We start from the raw sequence: 12,500 nt of genomic DNA, 5'->3' as shown, positions 1-12,500 counted from the left end.
TCTTACTTGATAATGTTTGAAATAATAGAGATTGTTACTAAAGTGCTTTGTAGGTCAGATAAAGAAATCATCAGGTCCCAGCGAGATTAGAAGTCGGATCTCTGAATTAAGTGATCAAAAGTGCTTGCCATTACACCAAGTTACCCCTTTCCAAGAGGTTTTTGGAAATAATTCTCTCAGACTTTAGGCCACAAAAGAGTCAATTTGAATTGCATTTATCTGATGGCACCCTGCAACATATTTATTTTGGTTTAAACAGGTAAACACTTGTGTTCAAAAAAAAGAATTTGGAACAAGATTTTTTATCTGATTTATATGCAGAATTAAGTGCATGCTTTGTAAGTTTGTCCAAAGAACCGTGAATTTGGTGAACCTTTGCCTAGTTTCCAAAATAAATGTACAGGAATAAATTTAATAGTGTGCTGATTCACAGATTGAATTTTTTCAGTATTTTAGGGGGATAGCGTAGTAACCGAAATCTGTCATTTCACTATGTTTGCAGCACAAGAGAACACAAAAAAGTGCTTTGTAGGTTAAAAATAGAGACCATGAGATGTCACTGACATTTGAACTTGCCTCTCATCAACCTCCTGGTAACAAAAACATCTTGAAATCTAGTGCTCAGGTGGAGATTTTATTTCTATATTTTGAAGGGATTTAAAAGTCGCTGAGAACAGTCATTTCACTATATTTGTAATAAGATAGATTATGAAGAAAGTGCTTGGTTAGTGAGAAAAAGAAGTCATTAGGTGTTATTGATAATTAAACATCAGAACACCTTAACAACTTGGCTACAAATAAGTGTTTAACACAGTCACAACTCCAAGTGCTTAGCTGAACATTAATTGCTCCATATTTAGAAGGATCTGCAAAATCACTGAGAGCTGTCATTGGACTATGATTTTAACATGAGTCATTTTCTTTAAAGTGTTTAGCAGGTAAGTAAATAAAGAAATATTGGATTAACATACAGTATATCAATGATTAAAGATTCAAGCTTCTCTTCCAAATACTTGTGCATTATTACCCGATCTCAGATTTTCTCTGTAATGACGATAAGCTAAAAAATTGTTGCCAGTGCATGAAACCTTGAATGGATCACTCTGCCATTGACATTCAACTACCACTTGCTAAATAATTTAACTAAACCTCATACGCTGATGGAACACTTCTGTCCATTTTTCTCTTTCCAGGATTAAATTTAAGATTGACACAAGGTGTAATAACAATTAACCAACCATGCGCATCTTTCAGTGAATATGACAAATTAAACCGTAGTCGGCAGGATTTGAACCTGCGCGGGGAAACCCCAATGGATTTCTAGTCCATCGCCTTAACCACTCGGCCACGACTACTTGTGATGAAAATCGTGTGAGCTGGAAATGATATTTTCTGCATTTTAAGATAATTTCATAATGAGTGGAAACTCTTACTTGATAATGTTTGAAATAATAGAGATTGTTACTAAAGTGCTTTGTAGGTCAGATAAAGAAATCATCAGGTCCCAGCGAGATTAGAACTCGGATCTCTGAATTAAGTGATCAAAAGTGCTTGCCATTACACCAAGTTACCCCTTTCCAAGAGGTTTTTGGAAATAATTCTCTCAGACTTTAGGCCACAAAAGAGTCAATTTGAATTGCATTTATCTGATGGCACCCTGCAACATATTTATTTTGGTTTAAACAGGTAAACACTTCTGTTAAAAAAAAAGAATTTGGAACAAGATTTTTTTATCTGATTTATATGCAGAATTAAGTGCATGCTTTGTAAGTTTGTCCAAAGAACCGTGAATTTGGTGAACCTTTGCCTAGTTTCCAAAATAAATGTACAGGAATAAATTTAATAGTGTGCTGATTCACAGATTGAATTTTTTCAGTATTTTAGGGGGATAGCGTAGTAACCGAAATCTGTCATTTCACTATGTTTGCAGCACAAGAGAACACAAAAAAGTGCTTTGTAGGTTAAAAATAGAGACCATGAGATGTCACTGACATTTGAACTTGCCTCTCATCAACCTCCTGGCCACAATAACCTCTTGAAATCTAGTGCTCAGGTGGAGATTTTATTTCTGTATTTTGTAGGGATTTAAAAGTCGCTGAGAACAGTCATTTGACTATATTTGTAATAAGATAGATTATGAAGAAAGTGCTTGGTTAGTGAGAAAAAGAAGTCATTAGGTGTTATTGATAATTAAGCATCAGAACACCTTAACAACTTGGCTACAAATAAGTGTTTAACACAGTCACAACTCCAAGTGCTTAGCTGAACATTAATTGCTCCATATTTAGAAGGATCTGCAAAATCACTGAGAGCTGTCATTGGACTATGATTTTAACATGAGTCATTTTCTTTAAAGTGTTTAGCAGGTAAGTAAATAAAGAAATATTGGATTAACATACAGTATATCAATGATTAAAGATTCAAGCTTCTCTTCCAAATACTTGTGCATTATTACCCGATCTCAGATTTTCTCTGTAATGACGATAAGCTAAAAAATTGTTACCAGTGCATGAAACCTTGAATGGATCACTCTGCCATTGACATTCAACTACCACTTGCTAAATAATTTAAAGATTGTTACTAAAGTGCTTTGTAGGTCAGATAAAGAAATCATCAGGTCCCAGCGAGATTAGAACTCGGATCTCTGAATTAAGTGATCAAAAGTGCTTGCCATTACACCAAGTTACCCCTTTCCAAGAGGTTTTTGGAAATAATTCTCTCAGACTTTAGGCCACAAAAGAGTCAATTTGAATTGCATTTATCTGATGGCACCCTGCAACATATTTATTTTGGTTTAAACAGGTAAACACTTCTGTTAAAAAAAAAGAATTTGGAACAAGATTTTTTATCTGATTTATATGCAGAATTAAGTGCATGCTTTGTAAGTTTGTCCAAAGAACCGTGAATTTGGTGCACCTTTGCCTAGTTTCCAAAATAAATGTGCAGGAATAAATTTAATAGTGTGCTGATTCACAGATTGAATTTTTTCAGTATTTTAGGGGGATAGCGTAGTAACCGAAATCTGTCATTTCACTATGTTTGCAGCACAAGAGAACACAAAAAAGTGCTTTGTAGGTTAAAAATAGAGACCATGAGATGTCACTGACATTTGAACTTGCCTCTCATCAACCTCCTGGCCACAATAACCTCTTGAAATCTAGTGCTCAGGTGGAGATTTTATTTCTGTATTTTGTAGGGATTTAAAAGTCGCTGAGAACAGTCATTTGACTATATTTCTAATAAGATAGATTATGAAGAAAGTGCTTGGTTAGTGAGAAAAAGAAGTCATTAGGTGTTATTGATAATTAAACATCAGAACACCTTAACAACTTGGCTACAAATAAGTGTTTAACAAAGTCACAACTCCAAGTGCTTAGCTGAACATTAATTGCTCCATATTTAGAAGGATCTGCAAAATCACTGAGAGCTGTCATTGGACTATGATTTTAACATGAGTCATTTTCTTTAAAGTGTTTAGCAGGTAAGTATATAAAGAAATATTGGATTAACAAACAGTATATCAATGATTAAAGATTCAAGCTTCTCTTCCAAATACTTGTGCATTATTACCCGATCTCAGATTTTCTCTGTAATGACGATAAGCTAAAAAATTGTTGCCAGCGCATGAAACCTTGAATGGATCACTCTGCCATTGACATTCAACTACCACTTGCTAAATAATTTAAATAAACCTCATACGCTGCTGGAACACTTCTGTCCATTTTTCTCTTTCCAGGATTAAATTTAAGATTGACACAAGGTGTAATAACAATTAACCAACCATGCGCATCTTTCAGTGAATATGACAAATTAAACCGTAGTCGGCAGGATATGAACCTGCGCGGGGAAACCCCAATGGATTTCTAGTCCATTGCCTTAACCACTCGGCCACGACTACTTGTGATGAAAATTGTGTGAGCTGGAAATGATATTTTCTGCATTTTAAGATAATTTCATAATGAGTGGAAACTCTTACTTGATAATGTTTGAAATAATAGAGATTGTTACTAAAGTGCTTTGTAGGTCAGATAAAGAAATCATCAGGTCCCAGCGAGATTAGAACTCGGATCTCTGAATTAAGTGATCAAAAGTGCTTGCCATTACACCAAGTTACCCCTTTCCAAGAGGTTTTTGGAAATAATTCTCTCAGACTTTAGGCCACAAAAGAGTCAATTTGAATTGCATTTATCTGATGGCACCCTGCAACATATTTATTTTGGTTTAAACAGGTAAACACTTCTGTTAAAAAAAAAGAATTTGGAACAAGATTTTTTATCTGATTTATATGCAGAATTAAGTGCATGCTTTGTAAGTTTGTCCAAAGAACCGTGAATTTGGTGAACCTTTGCTTAGTTTCCAAAATAAATGTACAGGAATAAATTTAATAGTGTGCTGATTCACAGATTGAATTTTTTCAGTATTTTAGGGGGATAGCGTAGTAACCGAAATCTGTCATTTCACTATGTTTGCAGCACAAGAGAACACAAAAAAGTGCTTTGTAGGTTAAAAATAGAGACCATGAGATGTCACTGACATTTGAACTTGCCTCTCATCAACCTCCTGGTAACAAAAACATCTTGAAATCTAGTGCTCAGGTGGAGATTTTATTTCTATATTTTGAAGGGATTTAAAAGTCGCTGAGAACAGTCATTTCACTATATTTGTAATAAGATAGATTATGAAGAAAGTGCTTGGTTAGTGAGAAAAAGAAGTCATTAGGTGTTATTGATAATTAAACATCAGAACACCTTAACAACTTGGCTACAAATAAGTGTTTAACACAGTCACAACTCCAAGTGCTTAGCTGAACATTAATTGCTCCATATTTAGAAGGATCTGCAAAATCACTGAGAGCTGTCATTGGACTATGATTTTAACATGAGTCATTTTCTTTAAAGTGTTTAGCAGGTAAGTAAATAAAGAAATATTGGATTAACATACAGTATATCAATGATTAAAGATTCAAGCTTCTCTTCCAAATACTTGTGCATTATTACCCGATCTCAGATTTTCTCTGTAATGACGATAAGCTAAAAAATTGTTGCCAGCGCATGAAACCTTGAATGGATCACTCTGCCATTGACATTCAACTACCACTTGCTAAATAATTTAAATAAACCTCATACGCTGCTGGAACACTTCTGTCCATTTTTCTCTTTCCAGGATTAAATTTAAGATTGACACAAGGTGTAATAACAATTAACCAACCATGCGCATCTTTCAGTGAATATGACAAATTAAACCGTAGTCGGCAGGATATGAACCTGCGCGGGGAAACCCCAATGGATTTCTAGTCCATTGCCTTAACCACTCGGCCACGACTACTTGTGATGAAAATTGTGTGAGCTGGAAATGATATTTTCTGCATTTTAAGATAATTTCATAATGAGTGGAAACTCTTACTTGATAATGTTTGAAATAATAGAGATTGTTACTAAAGTGCTTTGTAGGTCAGATAAAGAAATCATCAGGTCCCAGCGAGATTAGAACTCGGATCTCTGAATTAAGTGATCAAAAGTGCTTGCCATTACACCAAGTTACCCCTTTCCAAGAGGTTTTTGGAAATAATTCTCTCAGACTTTAGGCCACAAAAGAGTCAATTTGAATTGCATTTATCTGATGGCACCCTGCAACATATTTATTTTGGTTTAAACAGGTAAACACTTCTGTTAAAAAAAAAGAATTTGGAACAAGATTTTTTATCTGATTTATATGCAGAATTAAGTGCATGCTTTGTAAGTTTGTCCAAAGAACCGTGAATTTGGTGAACCTTTGCTTAGTTTCCAAAATAAATGTACAGGAATAAATTTAATAGTGTGCTGATTCACAGATTGAATTTTTTCAGTATTTTAGGGGGATAGCGTAGTAACCGAAATCTGTCATTTCACTATGTTTGCAGCACAAGAGAACACAAAAAAGTGCTTTGTAGGTTAAAAATAGAGACCATGAGATGTCACTGACATTTGAACTTGCCTCTCATCAACCTCCTGGTAACAAAAACATCTTGAAATCTAGTGCTCAGGTGGAGATTTTATTTCTATATTTTGAAGGGATTTAAAAGTCGCTGAGAACAGTCATTTCACTATATTTGTAATAAGATAGATTATGAAGAAAGTGCTTGGTTAGTGAGAAAAAGAAGTCATTAGGTGTTATTGATAATTAAACATCAGAACACCTTAACAACTTGGCTACAAATAAGTGTTTAACACAGTCACAACTCCAAGTGCTTAGCTGAACATTAATTGCTCCATATTTAGAAGGATCTGCAAAATCACTGAGAGCTGTCATTGGACTATGATTTTAACATGAGTCATTTTCTTTAAAGTGTTTAGCAGGTAAGTAAATAAAGAAATATTGGATTAACATACAGTATATCAATGATTAAAGATTCAAGCTTCTCTTCCAAATACTTGTGCATTATTACCCGATCTCAGATTTTCTCTGTAATGACGATAAGCTAAAAAATTGTTGCCAGTGCATGAAACCTTGAATGGATCACTCTGCCATTGACATTCAACTACCACTTGCTAAATAATTTAACTAAACCTCATACGCTGCTGGAACACTTCTGTCCATTTTTCTCTTTCCAGGATTAAATTTAAGATTGACACAAGGTGTAATAACAATTAACCAACCATGCGCATCTTTCAGTGAATATGACAAATTAAACCGTAGTCGGCAGGATTTGAACCTGCGCGGGGAAACCCCAATGGATTTCTAGTCCATCGCCTTAACCACTCGGCCACGACTACTTGTGATGAAAATCGTGTGAGCTGGAAATGATATTTTCTGCATTTTAAGATAATTTCATAATGAGTGGAAACTCTTACTTGATAATGTTTGAAATAATAGAGATTGTTACTAAAGTGCTTTGTAGGTCAGATAAAGAAATCATCAGGTCCCAGCGAGATTAGAACTCGGATCTCTGAATTAAGTGATCAAAAGTGCTTGCCATTACACCAAGTTACCCCTTTCCAAGAGGTTTTTGGAAATAATTCTCTCAGACTTTAGGCCACAAAAGAGTCAATTTGAATTGCATTTATCTGATGGCACCCTGCAACATATTTATTTTGGTTTAAACAGGTAAACACTTCTGTTAAAAAAAAAGAATTTGGAACAAGATTTTTTATCTGATTTATATGCAGAATTAAGTGCATGCTTTGTAAGTTTGTCCAAAGAACCGTGAATTTGGTGAACCTTTGCTTAGTTTCCAAAATAAATGTACAGGAATAAATTTAATAGTGTGCTGATTCACAGATTGAATTTTTTCAGTATTTTAGGGGGATAGCGTAGTAACCGAAATCTGTCATTTCACTATGTTTGCAGCACAAGAGAACACAAAAAAGTGCTTTGTAGGTTAAAAATAGAGACCATGAGATGTCACTGACATTTGAACTTGCCTCTCATCAACCTCCTGGTAACAAAAACATCTTGAAATCTAGTGCTCAGGTGGAGATTTTATTTCTATATTTTGAAGGGATTTAAAAGTCGCTGAGAACAGTCATTTCACTATATTTGTAATAAGATAGATTATGAAGAAAGTGCTTGGTTAGTGAGAAAAAGAAGTCATTAGGTGTTATTGATAATTAAACATCAGAACACCTTAACAACTTGGCTACAAATAAGTGTTTAACACAGTCACAACTCCAAGTGCTTAGCTGAACATTAATTGCTCCATATTTAGAAGGATCTGCAAAATCACTGAGAGCTGTCATTGGACTATGATTTTAACATGAGTCATTTTCTTTAAAGTGTTTAGCAGGTAAGTAAATAAAGAAATATTGGATTAACATACAGTATATCAATGATTAAAGATTCAAGCTTCTCTTCCAAATACTTGTGCATTATTACCCGATCTCAGATTTTCTCTGTAATGACGATAAGCTAAAAAATTGTTGCCAGTGCATGAAACCTTGAATGGATCACTCTGCCATTGACATTCAACTACCACTTGCTAAATAATTTAACTAAACCTCATACGCTGCTGGAACACTTCTGTCCATTTTTCTCTTTCCAGGATTAAATTTAAGATTGACACAAGGTGTAATAACAATTAACCAACCATGCGCATCTTTCAGTGAATATGACAAATTAAACCGTAGTCGGCAGGATTTGAACCTGCGCGGGGAAACCCCAATGGATTTCTAGTCCATCGCCTTAACCACTTGGCCACGACTACTTGTGATGAAAATCGTGTGAGCTGGAAATGATATTTTCTGCATTTTAAGATAATTTCATAATGAGTGGAAACTCTTACTTGATAATGTTTGAAATAATAGAGATTGTTACTAAAGTGCTTTGTAGGTCAGATAAAGAAATCATCAGGTCCCAGCGAGATTAGAACTCGGATCTCTGAATTAAGTGATCAAAAGTGCTTGCCATTACACCAAGTTACCCCTTTCCAAGAGGTTTTTGGAAATAATTCTCTCAGACTTTAGGCCACAAAAGAGTCAATTTGAATTGCATTTATCTGATGGCACCCTGCAACATATTTATTTTGGTTTAAACAGGTAAACACTTCTGTTAAAAAAAAAGAATTTGGAACAAGATTTTTTATCTGATTTATATGCAGAATTAAGTGCATGCTTTGTAAGTTTGTCCAAAGAACCGTGAATTTGGTGAACCTTTGCCTAGTTTCCAAAATAAATGTACAGGAATAAATTTAATAGTGTGCTGATTCACAGATTGAATTTTTTCAGTATTTTAGGGGGATAGCGTAGTAACCGAAATCTGTCATTTCACTATGTTTGCAGCACAAGAGAACACAAAAAAGTGCTTTGTAGGTTAAAAATAGAGACCATGAGATGTCACTGACATTTGAACTTGCCTCTCATCAACCTCCTGGCCACAATAACCTCTTGAAATCTAGTGCTCAGGTGGAGATTTTATTTCTGTATTTTGTAGGGATTTAAAAGTCGCTGAGAACAGTCATTTGACTATATTTGTAATAAGATAGATTATGAAGAAAGTGCTTGGTTAGTGAGAAAAATAAGTCATTAGGTGTTATTGATAATTAAGCATCAGAACACCTTAACAACTTGGCTACAAATAAGTGTTTAACACAGTCACAACTCCAAGTGCTTAGCTGAACATTAATTGCTCCATATTTAGAAGGATCTGCAAAATCACTGAGAGCTGTCATTGGACTATGATTTTAACATGAGTCATTTTCTTTAAAGTGTTTAGCAGGTAAGTAAATAAAGAAATATTGGATTAACAAACAGTATATCAATGATTAAAGATTCAAGCTTCTCTTCCAAATACTTGTGCATTATTAACCGATCTCAGATTTTCTCTGTAATGACGATAAGCTAAAAAATTGTTGCCAGTGCATGAAACCTTGAATGGATCACTCTGCCATTGACATTCAACTACCACTTGCTAAATAATTTAACTAAACCTCATACGCTGCTGGAACACTTCTGTCCATTTTTCTCTTTCCAGGATTAAATTTAAGATTGACACAAGGTGTAATAACAATTAACCTACCATGCGCATCTTTCAGTGAATATGACAAATTAAACCGTAGTCGGCAGGATTTGAACCTGCGCGGGGAAACCCCAATGGATTTCTAGTCCATCGCCTTAACCACTCGGCCACGACTACTTGTGATGAAAATCGTGTGAGCTGGAAATGACATTTTCTGCATTTTAAGATAATTTCATAATGAGTGGAAACTCTTACTTGACAATGTTTGAAATAATAGAGATTGTTACTAAAGTGCTTTGTAGGTCAGATAAAGAAATCATCAGGTCCCAGCGAGATTAGAACTCGGATCTCTGAATTAAGTGATCAAAAGTGCTTGCCATTACACCAAGTTACCCCTTTCCAAGAGGTTTTTGGAAATAATTCTCTCAGACTTTAGGCCACAAAAGAGTCAATTTGAATTGCATTTATCTGATGGCACCCTGCAACATATTTATTTTGGTTTAAACAGGTAAACACTTGTGTTCAAAAAAAAGAATTTGGAACAAGATTTTTTATCTGATTTATATGCAGAATTAAGTGCATGCTTTGTAAGTTTGTCCAAAGAACCGTGAATTTGGTGAACCTTTGCCTAGTTTCCAAAATAAATGTACAGGAATAAATTTAATAGTGTGCTGATTCACAGCTTGAATTTTTTCAGTATTTTAGGGGGATAGCGTAGTAACCGAAATCTGTCATTTCACTATGTTTGCAGCACAAGAGAACACAAAAAAGTGCTTTGTAGGTTAAAAATAGAGACCATGAGATGTCACTGACATTTGAACTTGCCTCTCATCAACCTCCTGGTAACAAAAACCTCTTGAAATCTAGTGCTCAGGTGGAGATTTTATTTCTATATTTTGTAGGGATTTAAAAGTCGCTGAGAACAGTCATTTCACTATATTTGTAATAAGATAAATTATGAAGAAAGTGCTTGGTTAGTGAGAAAAAGAAGTCATTAGGTGTTATTGATAATTAAACATCAGAACACCTTAACAACTTGGCTACAAATAAGTGTTTAACACAGTCACAACTCCAAGTGCTTAGCTGAACATTAATTGCTCCATATTTAGAAGGATCTGCAAAATCACTGAGAGCTGTCATTGGACTATGATTTTAACATGAGTCATTTTCTTTAAAGTGTTTAGCAGGTAAGTATATAAAGAAATATTGGATTAACAAACAGTATATCAATGATTAAAGATTCAAGCTTCTCTTCCAAATACTTGTGCATTATTACCCGATCTCAGATTTTCTCTGTAATGACGATAAGCTAAAAAATTGTTGCCAGTGCATGAAACCTTGAATGGATCACTCTGCCATTGACATTCAACTACCACTTGCTAAATAATTTAAATAAACCTCATACGCTGCTGGAACACTTCTGTCCATTTTTCTCTTTCTAGGATTAAATTTAAGATTGATACAAGGTGTAATAACAATTAACCAACCATGCGCATCTTTCAGTGAATATGACAAATTAAACCATAGTCGGCAGGATGTGAACCTGCGCAGGGAAACCCGAATGGATTTTTAGTCCATCGCCTTAACCACTCGGCCACAACTACTTGTGATGAAAATCGTGTGAGCTGGAAATGACATTTTCTGCATTTTAAGATAATTTCATAATGAGTGGAAACTCTTACTTGACAATGTTTGAAATAATAGAGATTGTTACTAAAGTGCTTTGTAGGTTAAAAATAGAGACCATGAGATGTCACTGACATTTGAACTTGCCTCTCATCAACCTCCTGGCCACAATAACCTCTTGAAATCTAGTGCTCAGGTGGAGATTTTATTTCTGTATTTTGTAGGGATTTAAAAGTCGCTGAGAACAGTCATTTGACTATATTTGTAATAAGATAGATTATGAAGAAAGTGCTTGGTTAGTGAGAAAAAGAAGTCATTAGGTGTTATTGATAATTAAACATCAGAACACCTTAACAACTTGACTACAAATAAGTGTTTAACACAGTCACAACTCCAAGTGCTTAGCTGAACATTAATTGCTCCATATTTAGAAGGATCTGCAAAATCACTGAGAGCTGTCATTGGACTATGATTTTAACATGAGTCATTTTCTTTAAAGTGTTTAGCAGGTAAGTATATAAAGAAATATTGGATTAACAAACAGTATATCAATGATTAAAGATTCAAGCTTCTCTTCCAAATACTTGTGCATTATTACCCGATCTCAGATTTTCTCTGTAATGACGATAAGCTAAAAAATTGTTGCCAGTGCATGAAACCTTGAATGGATCACTCTGCCATTGACATTCAACTACCACTTGCTAAATAATTTAAATAAACCTCATACGCTGCTGGAACACTTCTGTCCATTTTTCTCTTTCTAGGATTAAATTTAAGATTGATACAAGGTGTAATAACAATTAACCAACCATGCGCATCTTTCAGTGAATATGACAAATTAAACCATAGTCGGCAGGATTTGAACCTGCGCGGGGAAACCCCAATGGATTTTTAGTCCATCGCCTTAACCACTCGGCCACAACTACCTGTGATGAAAATTGTGTGAGCTGGAAATGACATTTTCTGCATTTTAAGATAATTTCATAATGAGTGGAAACTCTTACTTGACAATGTTTGAAATAATAGAGATTGTTACTAAAGTGCTTTGTAGGTTAAAAATAGAGACCATGAGATGTCACTGACATTTGAACTTGCCTCTCATCAACCTCCTGGCCACAATAACCTCTTGAAATCTAGTGCTCAGGTGGAGATTTTATTTCTGTATTTTGTAGGGATTTAAAAGTCGCTGAAAACAGTCATTTGACTATATTTGTAATAAGATAGATTATGAAGAAAGTGCTTGGTTAGTGAGAAAAAGAAGTCATTAGGTGTTATTGATAATTAAACATCAGAACACCTTAACAACTTGACTACAAATAAGTGTTTAACACAGTCACAACTCCAAGTGCTTAGCTGAACATTAATTGCTCCATATTTAGAAGGATCTGCAAAATCACTGAGAGCTGTCATTGGACTATGATTTTAACATGAGTCATTTTCTTTAA

At 34.6% G+C, this 12,500-nt stretch overlaps 8 non-coding genes across 8 annotated transcripts; all 8 read right to left on the bottom strand.

Annotated features, from left to right (window-relative positions):
• Positions 1-1,273: 1,273 nt before the first annotated feature.
• TRNAS-AGA (transfer RNA serine (anticodon AGA)) lies at positions 1,274-1,355 on the bottom strand. Its single transcript has one exon. It is a non-coding gene; the product is annotated as a tRNA-Ser (tRNA).
• Positions 1,356-3,816: 2,461 nt separating this feature from the next.
• On the bottom strand, positions 3,817-3,898 carry TRNAS-AGA (transfer RNA serine (anticodon AGA)). Its single transcript has one exon. It is a non-coding gene; the product is annotated as a tRNA-Ser (tRNA).
• Positions 3,899-5,243: 1,345 nt separating this feature from the next.
• On the bottom strand, positions 5,244-5,325 carry TRNAS-AGA (transfer RNA serine (anticodon AGA)). Its single transcript has one exon. It is a non-coding gene; the product is annotated as a tRNA-Ser (tRNA).
• A 1,345-nt stretch (positions 5,326-6,670) lies between these two features.
• TRNAS-AGA (transfer RNA serine (anticodon AGA)) lies at positions 6,671-6,752 on the bottom strand. The gene has a single exon. It is a non-coding gene; the product is annotated as a tRNA-Ser (tRNA).
• A 1,345-nt stretch (positions 6,753-8,097) lies between these two features.
• Positions 8,098-8,179, bottom strand: TRNAS-AGA (transfer RNA serine (anticodon AGA)). Its single transcript has one exon. It is a non-coding gene; the product is annotated as a tRNA-Ser (tRNA).
• A 1,345-nt stretch (positions 8,180-9,524) lies between these two features.
• Positions 9,525-9,606, bottom strand: TRNAS-AGA (transfer RNA serine (anticodon AGA)). The gene has a single exon. It is a non-coding gene; the product is annotated as a tRNA-Ser (tRNA).
• A 1,345-nt stretch (positions 9,607-10,951) lies between these two features.
• Positions 10,952-11,033, bottom strand: TRNAF-AAA (transfer RNA phenylalanine (anticodon AAA)). The gene has a single exon. It is a non-coding gene; the product is annotated as a tRNA-Phe (tRNA).
• An 866-nt stretch (positions 11,034-11,899) lies between these two features.
• On the bottom strand, positions 11,900-11,981 carry TRNAF-AAA (transfer RNA phenylalanine (anticodon AAA)). The gene has a single exon. It is a non-coding gene; the product is annotated as a tRNA-Phe (tRNA).
• Between the last annotated feature and the right edge of the window lie 519 nt (positions 11,982-12,500).

This window comes from Mixophyes fleayi, chromosome 10 (assembly GCF_038048845.1).
Source record: "Mixophyes fleayi isolate aMixFle1 chromosome 10, aMixFle1.hap1, whole genome shotgun sequence".
Taxonomy (NCBI): Eukaryota; Metazoa; Chordata; class Amphibia; order Anura; family Limnodynastidae; genus Mixophyes; species Mixophyes fleayi.
Note: the sequence above shows the minus strand (reverse complement) of the source record. Positions and strands in the feature narration are given on the sequence as shown.